General features: G+C 46.0%; 1 long non-coding RNA gene across 2 annotated transcripts in view; it reads right to left on the minus strand.

The window, feature by feature from the left end:
• Nucleotides 1–14,057, minus strand: part of LOC128315971 (uncharacterized) — a 61,714-nt gene that overhangs the window by 16,754 nt on the left and 30,903 nt on the right. Inside the window, exon 5 of one of the 2 annotated variants that reach the window (XR_008299236.1) lies at nucleotides 10,482–10,783. The exons of the other annotated variant lie outside the window; for it this stretch is intronic. This is a non-coding gene — a long non-coding RNA (uncharacterized LOC128315971). Of the gene's footprint in view, nucleotides 1–10,481; nucleotides 10,784–14,057 lie in introns of those variants that run through there. 2 annotated transcript variants of the gene reach the window in all.

The raw sequence follows: 14,057 nt of genomic DNA on the forward strand, positions 1-14,057 counted from the left end.
CTGACTTGTAGCTACATACTTTTGTGTACAATTGACCATTGCTGTATATCAAACAACCACAAAACTTAAGTGGCACACAAAGTCAAGACTTCACGGTTCGCTCACCGGAAATGGTTGTAGAAGCAATTCTGCTCATCTTGGCTGGGCTCTCCCCCGTGTCTAGGGGTAGGGGACAGCTCTCCTCCAGAAAGCTAGCCTGGGCACAGCTGTGGTGATGGCAGAGGATAAAAGAACAAACAGAAACCTGCAAACTTCCTATTTAGGGAAGACAGGATCTGGCAGAGCCAGGATTAGCATGGGGTTAATAAAGTAAGTTGTGCAAGTGCAGGGTCGGCTCCCGTCTTCACTGAAAACTGACCATTTGTTCACTATGATAGTTTTGCATTGTGATTTTTTTTTAAACCTTTTTTAAAAAAACATTATTTTCCTTGACGGCTGAGGTTTTTGGCAATCCCTTAAATTTTGTGGCCAGGATAAATGCCTTGCTTGTCTCACCTAGGGTGCCAGTAATGCAGTGAATTACCACAATTCGGTTTGACCACTTTTGTATTTTATTAATGGGGATTGTACAGTATGTATTCCTTAGAGTCTGGTCTTTTTCTGTAACCTTATGTTTGTGACACGCGTCCATACTGTTACGTGTAGTTGTAAATCACCCATTCTCGTTGCTATATAGACTTCCATTGCACAAAGACACCACAGTGCTGATGGGCATTCAAATAGTCCCGGTTTAGGGCTATTATGAATAGTGCTGCTTTGAACAATGTGGTATAAATTTCTGTTAAATATGTATGCATTTTGGTTGGGCACATACAAGTGGAATCGCCGGATCAGAGGGTGTATATGTGTTCGCTTTGAGTAGACAGTTTTCTGGCAATTAATCCCTTGAGCTTTGTTAAAAGTCCTGATATCTGCTAGTGTTAAGTCCTCTAAGTTTCATTCTTCTTTTTCAAGACTGTCTTGGCTATTCTTGGCCCTTTGCTTTTCTAAATAAATCTTAGAAGTATCTTGTCAATTTATCCAAAAGAAAAAAAAAAAACCCTGATAGAATTTTTACTGGGTGAGCTTGGAATCTCTAGAGTAATCTGGGATAAACTGTCATCTTTGCAATGTGCCTCCATATCCTCTTTTTTTTTTTTACATGTTTATTTATTTTGAGAGAGAGAGTGAGTGCGTACAGGTGAGTACGAGTGAGTGAGTGTGTGTGGGAGAGAGGGAGAGAGAGAATGCCAAGCCCTGGCACAGGGGTCAATTCCATGACCCTGAGATCATAACCTGAGCCAAAATCAAGAGCCAGACACCTAACCATCTGAGCCACCCAAGTGTCCCCTCCCCCCACCATGTCTTCTTAAATGTCTTTCAATGTCTCATACCTTTGTGTGTCTACTTTGATTGAAATAGGTAGCCAGTAAGTGCATAAAATAGGTGGTCAATAAATGCATTGTTCGTACAAGGTTTTAGACCAAATTATATTTGTCAGACACTGTGCTAGCTTGTGAACTTGTCCTTCTACTCCTCTGGGTCTTCCATGTGTGCTCTTTGTCAAGTGGGATTCCCTTGCTACCCTCTATCCCTACTGCCTGACAAAATCTAATCTTCCGTGATGACTCAATTCAAATTTCACTGCTGTACAGGGTTAGCAGATCTTCCTGTGGTATTCACTAGATTCTCCTTCAACGTTTAAATCACCACAGTGCATTGTGATGAGCTGCTCCATTAAACTCTTAGATGCTGACCACAGCTCACCCAGTACTTGGTAGATATGTGTTGGATAATGAAAGCAGTCATCCATTTTTTGTTCATTTGTTTGGTTAAAGTCGTTTGTTGGTTGATTTGCTTGTTTTGTCTATGTGGGACTTCATTTAAGTGTAGTCAAAGAAAAAAACGTCGTGTCCTCATTTGGCACCCTGGTGCATGTCAATCTCATTTTTGTTTCACTTTTCATTTTGATTTGAAAATATTCATATATACTCAGTCTCTTTCCAATAAGGCTTTGAAGTGCATACATTGTTTGAGCTAATTTATGTCACAGCTTCTAAGTTAGATTTAAAGAAAACCATCAACTCTGATTTTTTTTTTCAGGTACCCTTAGCAAGGAGAACTCATGAAAAGGCAGTCACACCTCCAATGACCACTAGGTGGTAGTTTCACTCTCTATCAGATCAGCCTAACGATGTCGTGTGCTGTTTGAGTCTGGGGTAGGCAAGATGAACTGTGGGGTAAACCTTAACTAGACCTCTTAGAGGAAAAATAAAGCCAAAAATTGGCCCTGAAGGAAATAGAATTATGGAGAATACAGAAAAATGGAAAGAAATGCTATTAGGTATTATTTCACTGAAAGGTTAAGCAAAAGGCTAAATTAACCACATCCAACAAGCAGTAAGAAAAGCTACACAGAACCAGAGACAACTCATATAATGTTGGTGGGCAACGGAGTCTGCTGTTGACCCTCCACAACCGAAGCCTGGCCCCTTGGGGTAGGGGAAGGGGACAAGGGTGAGGGGTATCACTGGTAGAACTGAGCCCCTGGTAACATTCTTGAATTCTCCTGGGAGGAAGGAGGTTTACAGGCTTCAGACGACATTGGATGGGACTCTGCCCAAATGTTTTTGGTTGAAATTGCTGTCGGCCACAGGATTATACGAGTGCCACACCAAAGTTTTGGTCTGCTTTCGAAAGGTAGGGACACAGGACATGTATTAATCACCTGTTCCATTCAAGAAACTTTATGGATCTTATTTCACTTAACCCTCACACTTTATGATTAGGTAGCTTTATCTCCATTTACAGATTAAGATACCTGAGGTTCAAGAGGGATATATATCTTCTCCAAAACCACCAAGTAAGAGGTTGGGGATTGAAACCCAATACTCTGGCTTTTGCCATGACACCAGGCTGATTCCCAAGGAATCCCTCTTCCCTCTCCTGGGAATAATGAGAGCACCTCCCTCCTTGGGCTGCTGTGGGAGGAAGGGGATAATGCTCACAGAGAGCCTGGCACAGCGTCCGGGGTGCCCTCGGCACTCAGTACATGGCACTTCCAGAGGCAGAGGGTCCTTCCCCACCTTTTCAGGACCCTCAGAAAAGGCCTGGGGATGGGCCTCCCTATTTTGCCCATGTTGATCTCACTTAAAAGTGACATCTCCACCACCCAAAGGAGAAATTCTCAAAGGTCCTTGTGGCAGGAACTGAGCCAGGTAGCAGTGGTGACCCTGAACAACTGACCTCAGTCATCCCTAACCCAAGACTGGGTGGGTCCCCTCTCCTAGCCAATCATAGAAGAAACCCCTGAGGGGCTCTGTTGAGTCTTTCCAGTTCTGACTAAGTTTGATAAGGGACTTCCCGCACTCACAGTGTGAATCAGGGCCAGGACTTATCTCTACAGAAAGCTGAGGTGGATCCTATAACAGCAGATCCAGACATTCCATGGACCCATCCCCAGTAGGCCACCCATGGACCCTAAGGACATGAACTGGAAAAAGAATCCTGAGGGGACTGTGGGCAGTTTTCTCTCAGAACTGGATTTTTTTTTTTTTAATGCCACAAATTCCTTCTGGCCTAGATTAGAGACACTGAGGCCCAGAGGAAGCAAGCAAGGCAGTAAATGGAAATTGTGTGCCTCAGAAGGGCATTGACACCTTGGATGGACCTGAGCAGACTGAAGCCCTGAGCAAAGCTGTCCTGCTGACATCTTGTTTGTTAAAACTTGACATCCACTCATAAGCCTGTGATAGAGTTATAATTTTTTGCACACACACAAAGAATCTGAGGGATCAAATTAACTACTATTTTTTTTTCTTTCTTTGCTACCAACCCCACAAAGACTGTTCAGAACAAAGACATGCAAATCTACACCAAACTGCCAGATTGAGAGAACACGCACCAGCTTTGAGTTAATAACCACTGGGGATTATAGTCTAAGTGAACAGGAATGGCTTCTTTGTCTGTTCCTCTGCTGTGGTGTGAGCTGTAAAAGAAACTAAGGAGGAGAGCGGGAGAGAAGTTTAAAAGCTATTAAGAAGATGCAGGTAGCTTCTCCCTGCCATCCTCATCACCACCACTGACATCAGCCCTTAGGCCTTGTCCCAAGTTGGGTGGTGGGGAGGAAGAATATAGGGAGGATTCCCCACAAAAGATCCAGGGAGAGGAGAGACTCTATGCTGTCACCTAGATAGAGCTCCCCGAGTAGCAGCCCCCACAGAACCTCTGCCACAGGGTCCTGGGGAGAAAGGGAGAAGGGAGGGGCAAAGCACACTCAGGTGGGAGGGACTGGAAACTTCCAGGCTTCTCTGGAGTCATGTGTTGTGATGGAGGAGGCCCATGAGTTTCCTCAGACCCAATGTGGTCTAAGGCACTAGCTAGAACCTGACACAATTTACCAGTCCCAGGAGGACACTTGGAGAAGAGAGGAGTGTGGGGGATGGGTATGGACCACCTGCCTGGGGAGAGGGGCCTCTCTGAGCCGCAGAGAGGACAGGAAGCAGTAGAGAGGCTTGTGTGCTTCATGTAAAGGACAGCCTTGAGCAACATCTATCCCAGCAGCCAAGTGGGTGGGGATGCCAGTAACAGATACCAAGAAAGAAGCAGACCTAGATGTACAAGGAAGCACAGAACATCAGAAGGAAGAATGCCCTCCCTTCCACCAAAACATGGCTGACCATTAAAAAGGACTTCACCTCTGGTAGCCACCACTGAAATTAGGTGTGTCAGAGGCAAGAAAATTACGTTCAATTGTAAAATGATATTCCACCTGGTACCCATTTGTATTAGTATTCTGATGCTGCCCTAACTACCCTAACTTTTGCAGCTTACAACACAAATATAGTATGTCACAGTGCTGTGGGCAATGAGTTGCACTGGACTGATATCCAGGCATCAGCAGGGCTCTGTTCCTTTGTGGGGCCCTAAGGGAGAATCCATTTCTTTGCTCATTCAGGGGTTGGCAGTTCCATGAGGTTGTAGGACTGAGGTCCCCATTTCTGTGGCTGTCACCTGAGGTTGCCCTAGCTCTTAGTGGGCTCTTTCTGGTCTTTGCATGTAGCCCCTCACATCTCAGAACCAGCAGTGGGGTACAGAATGCTTCTAACACTCCCATCTCTTTGACTCCTCTTCCATAGTCACATTTTTCTCTCCACACCCAGGGAAGGTTTTGTCTGCTTTTAAGGATACACGATTAGAATGGGCCTACCCAGATAATCCAGGATAACCTCTTCATTTCAAGGTCCATAATAAGAATCATGCATGCAAAATCCCTTTTGTCACGTAAAGTAGCATATTTACAGGTTCTGGAAATTAGGACATGGGGGGCAAGGGGGGTATTATTCTGTTTACCACACCATTATATATTCAATAAGTACAGTAAAACCTTGGATTGCAAGTTACTTGTTCTGTGAATGTTCCGCAAGACGAGGAAACGTTTCTAATAAACTTTAACTTGATAAACGAGCGGTGTCTTGTAATAAGAGGAGTACTAAATGCCGAACGTCACATGATCACAACTGAGCCAATGGTTCTTGAAACTCACTTTGATAGATGAGCACTTTGCAGAACAAATTATGCTCTCAAACCAAGGTTTTACTGTATTTGTTTAGTGCCTGGTGCTGATTATCTGGAAGTTAGGCCAGCAGAGAAGCTGGGGTGGGGATGTAGCACACAGAGATATGCGTCCTAGGGCCCCTTTGCAGGACTCCAGGGGGCGCCATTTACATAAAGTGCCCTATAGATTGTACTCATCCCCACACACACACCCCCCCACCAACCTCTTGACTCCCCACCCCTCATCCCTGAGTTATGCAGTCTAGATGTTGGTCTAGAAGTTGCTGGAGGTCTCTGGAGAAGATCCATCCAGTTCTGCTGGATCTAGGTTCACCCATAGCAGAAAGACAACAAAAGCAGAATAGGACCCCCAGAGAGGACTGGAGATAGATGCTTCTACTGCTCTGACCTGCTTTCATGCCCCTCTTCCCCCAAGGGGCAGTAGAGAGGGAAGTGCTCAGTGTCCTCTGGAGCCCCTTATAACTTGACATCATAAAAGAGAGATGGTCCGAAAAGTGTTGGTGTCTCACTAACTGAAGCCCCTTCCGGCTGAGGCTCCCTGGCCTATATTTTGCAGCTCCAGGGCTCATGGGAGCCACCAGTTTGCTGGGTTTTTTCTCAACCACAATCACAGTGAGTCAGCATAGCGTCAGCTTTCAGCTGGGAGGCCGCAGCCCCAGAACAGCTCCAAGAGGAGCTGCCTCCTGATGGGCCTGTCCCCATGTTCCTTCCAGTCCTGGGCCTCCCGGAACTGCCCAGCACCCTGGCCGTGTACCTGAGCAGCAATCCATCTGGCTCAGTGCGGTGCTTCCAGAGCCAGGGCATGAAGGTGATGGAGACAGATAACCCAGAAAAGAAGTCATCAGCCCGGTGTGACGAGTACATGCTTGCATTTGACCAAAAGCATCTCAGGCTCTTCGCTGGAGGCCGGACTTGAGATGGAAGGAAGTTGGTAGGGCATTTTGCTTTCCTCTGCTGTGTCGGAAGCCAGGCCCGACCACTAATACCCTTCAGAGATGTCCACATCTCATCACCTCATGCTGGCCAACCAGACTTCCAGTGGCAAGAACAGCTACCAGGAAGGGGTGCTCAATGCCCCCTCACCTAAATGGCTCTTTACTACTCACACTACAAAACCCAAAATGTCAGTGGTGATTGTCACTGCTGTTTCTACCACCTAAAATTTGCTGGCAGGGGAGCCCTTGGAGGGCGGGGCGGGGTTGGGGAGTGATGCCTTCAGGAACATAGCGTCCCTTGTTTTGGAACTAAATCGCTGACTGCTGCCCTGAGTGGCACAAAACAAATTGATAGCAAGGAGGAAACTTGTTAGCAATTATAAGCTCCAGACAATAGCCATGTGGCTTGGAAGACTTACTTTAAGGAACGCCTCCCACCCCCCAAACCTCCCCAGCTCTGTGTTACTCTGTGTCTGGCTGGCAGATGTGCCCCTGGGTCTCTGCTTAAGACACTGGCCTCCAGCTAAGCCTGAGAGGGAGCTTTCCTCTCTGATCTTCCACCCAAAAGCACCATTGCAATGACCAGAATAAAAATGTCTCTAATCACATGCACTCGTCTTCAGTAATGGAGCATGGCAAAGACCAGCTGCTGTTTACTAACAGGAAGGCACAAGGCTATTTGACCCTCCACAGACTCTGGTTGCTGATTACAGGTATATGTGGCTTCTGTTAGTAAAGTTATCTCCTTTCCCTCTTGTTTCTGATCTGCTTCTAGTAAAACTTTCTGCATAAATATGCACCTCCTTAAAATATCCATGGGTATCTTTACTTTTTCCTACCAACTTCCCACATTTCAGCCTCAGTGGGTTCATAGACAAATTAATAGTTCGACTGTCTGATGAGCTGTTACATAAAAGGGATAATAGCTCCCCCACCCAGAATGGGAGAGCCCTTGACCACCCCCCAGCCATTTTTGCACTACCTCAAAACTGCCGACATCATCTCAGCCACCTGACTTTGGGGAAGTAGAGACAAGTCCTCTCTTCCTTTGCACTGTGGCTAGCCCAGGTCATAGACTCAATTTCTTTGTGGGGAACATAATCTAATCATCTTGAGCACACAGAATCAACAGCAAAAATAAGGTCACATGTTGCAGAACCTCTTCAACTCAGGAAATTCTGGAGGGAGTTCATCAGCTGAGAGCATCTATAGTACATGAGAGTATCTGCGCAGGAATGTACAGAACATGGCGCCCCACCTGCTCTCATCGACTGAGAATGTAAGACAGCATAAGGAAAAAATTTTATGTCCCCTCATGGAGATGGTGATTTATATATAAAGTGTTTCAGGGAAACAACAACAACAAGATTTATAAGAAGCCAAAACTAGGATGACATTAAAAGGAATGAATGATACTGTCCATGGGTTGAAGGTGAGACCCTTTTCGGTGGGCAGGTAAAGGTGGGCGATGCTGTCACTGAGGGAGTCTCCTATGCTCTGGGAAGACAAAGCTCTTATCAGAGAACATCTGAGAAGCTTCTCAACTGTCACATTACCTCTTAGGAACCTTTAATGTAGGTGTCCATTCATGTCTTGGGATTGGCCTAAGTTCCACATGGGCTTTTGGAAGGAGCTTAGAGCCTACTCCCTTTGTTCCAGCCTACCAGCCTTCATGTTATTCCTCTAACTTCTCAGGTTTGTTCCCATGGAAGAGGCCTTTCCCATCATTTCCTCTATCTGGAATATTCCTTCCCCCAGCTCCCTGTGAGGCTGGGTCCCTCTTATCATTCAGGCATCAAATCAAACTTCTCTCCTCAGAGAGGCTTTCTGTGATGCCCTCTCTGAAGTAGCCCACCCGAAGGGCTCACTGTCCCACTGTCCTCTCTCATTTTCTTCTTGTCACTGTCTGGTCTGGTCTGGTTTGTTTATTGCTTACTGTCTCATCTCACCCTGTACATGAGTAAGCTGCATGGAAACAGGACCCTTGTCCACCTCATTCACTGCTGTGTTCCCAGGGTTTCACATGGTGCCTGGCACATAGCTGGTAGCCAGTAAACATTTGTTGAAGGAATATTGAAAGGCATTTTCAGATGTATGGCCTAAGAATCCCCCTGGGGGTCGGACTTGAGGGAGAGAGCAAGATAACTGATTTCTGAGGAAGTCCCCCGAGTAGACAAAGACTCCGGTGGAGAGAGTGGGACCAGGCAGCGAGGAGGTCCAATGGCCTTGCTGTTCCAGGTTGAGTATAAGGCTGTGTTATGTGATTCCCAGCCCCGACCCCACCTCAGAGAAGAAGAGTGTGGAAGTGTATATTAACCAGGGCCCCCAAGCCTGTGATGGAAACCCTTTGGAAAGATCTTAACCCCAGAAAGCTTCTATGAAGACCTCTGAGAACAAAGACACTGGAGGCTAAATTTCTATGCCTCAAAACATCTTCAACTCAGGAAACAGGAGAGCATCCCAAGTTTGAAAACTATTAGGGAGTGTAATTTAAGCCAGCCAGAAAAACTGCCTGGTTCCCTGCCTACCACTCCCAAGACAGGGAAATATAAAGCTCACTAGAGAGGAGAGAACAGAGAAAGATTTAGAAGAACAGTGAGAAGTAAGCCTCCACCTTGCCCCCTGCTGCCACATAAACCCGAGGCCTTGTCCTGCATGGGGGAAGAGGGACCAGGGAAAGGAAGAAAGACAGAATGGTCTCTCAGTGAGGTCTGGAGATCTGATGAGCAGGTAATACTGGAATCCTTCCCTCTGCCCCATGCCAAAGTTTTCTGAACTGCAACCCCTACAGATCATGCCCTGCAAAATATATATTATAATTTTCACTCTCCAGGCAAAAGTTGAAGACCAAAATTTAATGGATTTGTGACAGATCATGTGCTCATTTGCCTGCCAAATCACCATCCTCACCGGTCTCCTTCTTGTGTTAGAACCCTGATTTGGGGGATAGGGAGGCCAGTGTTCAGGGGAGGCTGAACCCCTCTGCCAGCCCAGGTAAGGAAATCTTTATTAGACTAAGCCAGTGGCCTCAATGCTGCCTGCATATTAGAACCATCTACTCTAGTTAGATCAGCCTCTCTGGGGGTGAGTTGTAGGCCTCTGTAGTTTCACAAAGCTCCCCAGTGGCTCTGATATGCATGCAGGGCTAGGATCCACCCACCTAAACCACGAATTCTAATTTCTATTCTCACCAGCACGGAGGGAAAAGTGTCTTGGGGCTTCTAAGAAAGCAGGATTCTCTTTGAAAAATGCATGTATTGTGTTGATAAACTGTACTGCCCATGGAGGTGTGCCTGGGAATGTGGACACCATCTTCAGCACAAAAGCCAGTATACTGAAGTTGGCAGAGAAAAGAAAAAAGGAGAAAGCCTGAATACTTGGGCTGTTGTTGAGCAAATGGACTACCCAACCCTGGAACTTTCCTCTCTCTGGACTTTCTGTTTAAGTGAGTTCTTAAAGTTGACTTGGCCAGGTTCGGTTGGATTTTTTCATTGCTTGCAGCCAAGAGCATCCTAAACGATAAGGTCATACAGGAAGTGGCAGAGCTGAGACTCAAGGCAAGTCCAAGCCTAAGGCAGCTAATAGAAGCCGAGAGCAAGGCGAGGCCATGTGACCATGGGGAGGCAATTTAGATCAGGTCGTGGATTTCTAAACCATCTTTTTTCGCTTTTTCACTACCAAAAAGGTGGTTTGTTACAGTTAGGTTTTTTTTTTCTTTCTTTCTTTTTTCTTTTTTTCGTATTCATCAGAATCCCTATCTGAAAATGAAGTCAAATGTTATCTAGAGAGTTAATTGCCAGCTTCCGGTTAAAAACAAACAAATTAATTTGGAGACAAAGTCCAGGTTTAGGAGTTTAGAAAGTTACCAAAATTGTAGCTAAAATAAGGAATCTGGATTGTCTTGGATTTTAGTTAAATATCTAATAAATCTACCCACCTAGCCAATCAGCTCAGTGGCTAATTGGTCTAACCAGTTTCTCAGCTGAATTGAGTTTTCAGTCCAGAAATTTTCCATTTGGGGCCACCAAATGGCACTAGAAAGTCCCCTTTTACTATTTGGTCATAAAAAAAATAATCAAATCTCCAGGGCAAAGCATCACCAGAAACACAAGTGTTTCTCAGAAGGTTCTTGTACCATATCGCCAAGGCAGCTCAAGGAGAGGTGGTTGTACATTTCCACTCACATGCAAAGTCCATATGGCCGCAAATTTCTGCAACCGTACTGAGAAACTACCCGAAGGTGGCGCTTGTGGGTGGTATAGACACAGCATCTGATCAAGCAATTTCTGCAACTGGAAAGAAAAAAGTCAAGGCTAGTCTTTCTTTTCTTCCTGATGAAGTTAACTGCCTTAACACACAGCATAAGACTTTGTGGCACAAAAAAGGCTAACAGAATTATGAAAGGTATAATTTGGAGGCTCTGTCACGAGCTGTGATGATCACACCCTAATAGATATAAACGCTCTGAAGCACTAATGCTCGGTGACAAGGGTGCCTGAAGGAAGAACAATGCCTGCATTAGTGTTCAGGCTCCGGAGAGGAAAAGCTTTGTGGTCTACAATTACTAATCTGCTATTCTTTGCTTTAGAACACATCTACTTGATGCTTGCTATTTTTTCAGGCATACTTTTCCCCCAGACAGATTCACATGTACGTTCACATGAGTAAAATACGCTTTTCACACTTTGATGGGTGTTGAAGTCACTGCCTGATGGAAAGACTCAAATCCTCACCTTGCAGGGGCTCTTCCTGGCACTGGATTTGTGAGGCTTCAACGTTCAAAACACAGTCATCTAGACAATACCATAAGGCCACTAAGTTTGCATTTTCTGCCCTATTTCCCAAGCCTGAATCCTCACGTGTATCCCACTCATGTTCTTCCTGCTGAAGCTCTATAAAAGTGTGTCCTTGCTTCCCTGGAGAGTAAGCTGCTTCTAGAATAGGAACTGCTAACCCTTTCTCTTGTATTACTTTGGCAGTAACAGACCTCCTGCCTCCCTTCTTGGTCCCACATCACCACCACCCTACACCTGAGTACTTTTCCACCTTGGCTAAGGCTAGCCTGGAGTGGATCTTCCATGGCACATTCCCCTGATTTTAGAAGGTCCCAGACTCTGACCTGGGGCTGTTCTGGTTCTGGGCTTATTCCCTTGAAGACAAAGCCAAATCCTACCCAGGAGAGCTTTTGTGGAGAAGAAGTTGAGCGTATCTTCCCACTTAGAAAATTCTTTCTGATTCCTTTTATCTTTAGGGACCCTGGACTGGGCTGAAGTGTGAATGCAGAAAGGTGGCCAAGATGGAGACCGATAGAAAGGGACTGCAGTTGGTATTGCTCTAGCCTCACCCTTTCCATAACTCCTCAAGCCACAGGCTTCCTATGAAAAGGAAGATTTTCCCTTTGTCTTCTCTCCGCCTCCACTGCCTGGTGGCCTGGCCTGACTATCTGCCACCCGCCCCCTTGGTTTCTTTCTTTCAAGGTTAGTCATCTTCCCAGGCTTGCCTCTAGAGGGAAGTACTTCAAAATGAGGGAAATAGAAAGGCAGACTTGTGGAATGGTGGTGAGCCACCAGGGGTGTGAGAAACCATGTGGCCTCGGTTGAGGAATGCATTTTCCCCCTCAGGCCTCAGTGCCTTCCATTAATCCACAGGCATGCTTTGAGTAGAGAACTGTCAACACATCCCCCAGTATCTCTTCTTTGTGACCAATACTTGTCTCCCAGACTAACTACAGGTCTTTGAAGGGACTCAATGAATACAACCATCCATACCTTTATTCTTACTTTGTATGCGCTTTGGAAAAGGCATCTTTCCAAAGTCTCCCATCTGTGAGTAGTTTGGGGGCAGGAGGCAAGCCTGGCCCAACCTCTCACCTGCACAACAGGATATGACATTTAACATATTTCATTATCTTCACATTTGAAATCTCCCTGTTTCTCCATAAATCTAGTCAAACCCAGGAAATAAGCCAATGCCCTAAATCAGCACCCCATGGATGCCCAGAAATCACTGCCTACGGTTCTCTAGATCCTCGCTAGAGGAAGTCGTAACCTATTTGTTCTTCCCAAATGTACTTGCATTGACCGAATGTTCATCAGGCCCAGCCACTCCTACCATGTTGCTGCACTCCCTCACAGCAAATGGCTGCAACAGCCCTGCATTCAGGGTGCTGAGTGCTCAGAGGCCTTTTACATGGTACCTCAGGTGGTCTTCACGACAGCACACACACATCAGCACTGTTATCCTTCCTGTCCTACAGCTGAGGGCACTGAGATGCGGAGAAGGCAAGCAATTTCCCAAAAGTTAAGTGATGCAGCAAGCTGTGCATAACGTACCATGGGAACATCGATAGCATCCATGAAAGGACAGTTAACAACAAAATAAGTCACAGCTAATGTTTATGGAGCTCCGGGTATCAAGTCCTGTGCCAGGTGCTGCAGAAACATTCTCTCCTTTAACCTCCCATCAGCTAGTCTGGAAATGACATCAGAAGCACGGGCAGGTTCTCCCATCAAGGAGAGTGAACACATTTTTTAAAAAGCCCTATCTTTTGGCCATCCTCCCTGTTGTCTCTTGTTCTGACCACTAAAGTTTCAGATGTGCTTAGAACAGACCCAGCTCCCCCCCCCCACGGCTTCCTCTCACGCCCCCCTGTCCGGGTCGCGATAGTAGTCGTGCCTGGGATAACAGCTGTGCTCTCACACTACCCCAGAACCTCTAGCTGTGTCCCTGGGAATTGTTATTACTCCTAATTTAGAGATGAGAAACCCACAGCTCAGACTAGCTAAATAGTTTGTACAGATTCATTCAGCTTATAAAGAAGGGGAAGGAAGTAGACAAGCCTGCGTCCAGCTCCAGGGCAAACAAGGAAAGTGAGGGCATCACAGGTGTTGGAAACAGCTTGGACAGGAGCGTGAGGAAGTGTGTTTGGTAATGACCTGCAGGTAGATGGATGTGGTGGGCATATAGGGCAGTGGAAAGGGTGAAGGAATATGACCTTGCAGTTAGCTGGTAAAGAAACTTGTATGCCACGCTGAACGATGGCTCTATTCTGTGAGCCGAAGATTTTTTTTTAAGTTTATTTGTTTATTTTGAGAGAGAGAGACAGAGACAGAGTGGGACAGGGTCAGAGAGAGAGAGGGAAAGAGAGAATCCCAAGCTGGCTCCACACTGTCAGCTCAGAGACCAATGAGGGCCTCGAACCCATGCACTGCGAGATCATGACCAGATCTGAAGTTGGACACTCAACCGACTGAGCCACCCAGGAGCCCCTGTGAGCCAAGGATTTTTAAAGAGTTTTAATGTCATCAGATCTACTAATTAAAATCTTTGACCAGAATATTTCCAAATGATTTGCTACTCTTGATTGATTCCATGAATGAACCCATGAGACAGAATAACAGCACTATCACCCCCATTGTACAGATAGGGAAACGAAGGCAGAGAAGTCATGCTTAGGATCATTGACTGTGACGGACAAAGCAAAACTTTATGCCCTGATCTTCCAGTTCCTGGCCCTAGAAACCCTGTCCCTGACAGTGGCCTAATGTTGGACTCCAAGAAAACTGC

Source organism: Acinonyx jubatus, chromosome B3, assembly GCF_027475565.1.
Source record: "Acinonyx jubatus isolate Ajub_Pintada_27869175 chromosome B3, VMU_Ajub_asm_v1.0, whole genome shotgun sequence".
Classification (NCBI taxonomy): domain Eukaryota; kingdom Metazoa; phylum Chordata; class Mammalia; order Carnivora; family Felidae; genus Acinonyx; species Acinonyx jubatus.